We start from the raw sequence: 1,989 nt of genomic DNA on the forward strand, positions 1-1,989 counted from the left end.
TGGTTGGACTGGGTTTCAATTATTTATCTTCTGATTGGTTAAGCATCAGTTTATCTTCATTTTTAAAGTAAACCTAGGCTTTAACTTATTGTAAGGCTTGTAAAAGCTTACTGCTGTGATTGTATAACAAACAGTATAGGTCAGATAATAAACTGAGGTTAATTGATTCAGTAAGATTATTATATATTATTAAATTACATTAAGGGTATCATTATTATGAGCTTTTGTGTTTCATGTGTTTTTTTCCTAAAGACTTTAGATAAGTATATTTAAATCAAACTCAAAGAGGTCATTCAAACCAAGTTTGAAGTTGCTCAGTTTTCACAGCATATTCTATACATACACATATTCATATTCTTTCCAGATAAATATTTTGCCAAATATTCATCAAATGTTTGCTAAATGTAATTAAATATAGTTTTTATTGCATATAACATATAGTTTATTGAATGAAAGAACGTGTTTTTCATTCCAGTGTTTAAATCCTATAATACTGTGACAAAAATATCCATACCTCTTGTAAGTGGGCATAGTTACTTAACAGGTGAGCTATACTAACTAGATTGTCGCGAGTGTAAGGTATTTAGGTATGATATCACATGAAGAAAAATGTAGTAGACTAAAGTAAAAGAGTACTAACAAAGAGTAAATTTTGTAATGCATAAAGTAAAAAATGTCACAATGTAAAAACTAGATTTATTAATTTTTTTTTTTTTACTTGTTATATTGAAAATCAAGTTACCATAAATAGTTTCCTGTCTAATAAAGGGCTAATTTAACAAAAACCCAATGTCAGTGCTAATCAGGAGTCATTAATTATTACCGGAGGTTCGTCTACTGCGGCCTTTTTCTAGATTAACATTTACACCGTTCTCAGACACAAATGACTAAAGTACTAAAAAAGTGCTAAATTAAATTGTTGCCATTATCTTTATGAAGCTCATTAACACTGTGGTAGCAAAAGGTGATTCCAGTGATTTTGGATCGTATCCTTGCCTACATTCAATCAGTCCTCAGCTGTCCTCTGTTACATGTGTTTCTCTCCTCCGCCTCTGTTTTTTCATCCAAACCGTTGTTTTTCTCAGAAGCTCGAAGTGATAATCAGGATGCCGAGACTGAAAACGATTCACACAGCCTGTCAGGAGGCTTCACGCCAGCTCTGCTTATACAGAACAGACTGAGCACAGAGGGAGAGTGATATCAGAAAGTGGGCTGTGCGGTACTTTGCATTGCGGCTGTGACAGGATTGACTAGCTGTCATATTCAGCTTTCAGGTTTTGGCAGAGGGCAAACAAATTCACACTTGACTATATTAAGAGACACCAAAGCAAATATTTACACCCACTCTGTCTAAGTGAGTGTAAGTGGTGTTTTCATTCATTTCAGCTTTTGTTTGACATAAGTTTATCTTTTAAAAAGAATTACCAGCTGTGATAACATGGTTGGCTGTGTTATCACCTTTTGATTGTGTGTGTGTGTGTGTGTGTGAGTGAGTGATAGCAAAAGACGCCTACTGCAGTATGAACTGCCTCATTCTTGGAGCCAGAAGTGATTACTTCTGAACAGGACGGTGAAGTAACGCCCGTGCATCTTGCTTGTTTATATTTAATTGCACTATATAGACAAAAGGACTGGGCCATCTATGCATTACTCCTACAGAACCTGCTCAGCCATGGAAACCCATGCCATGAAGCTCCTGATGCACAGTCTTTGTACTGATGTTAATGCAAAAGTAGGTTGGAAATCTGCAGTTACTGAGCCAGCCGAGCATCGGTGACACTACGAACCCCAGCACTAACTTTGCGTGGCCTGCCCTTTGCTGTGGCTGCCAAACACGTCCAATGCTCACTGATAACACATTTGATCATGGATATCTAGAAGGAAGAAATTCCGTCAACTGACTTGTTCCAACTATGACATCCCATGGTCAAATTTAGTGAACTCTTTAAAATGACCCATTGCTTTACAAATGTTTATAAAAGCAGACTG

This window comes from Perissodus microlepis, chromosome 12 (genome assembly GCF_051167445.1).
Source record: "Perissodus microlepis isolate ML-2025 ecotype Zambia chromosome 12, ASM5116744v1, whole genome shotgun sequence".
In the NCBI taxonomy this organism is placed as follows: Eukaryota; Metazoa; Chordata; class Actinopteri; order Cichliformes; family Cichlidae; genus Perissodus; species Perissodus microlepis.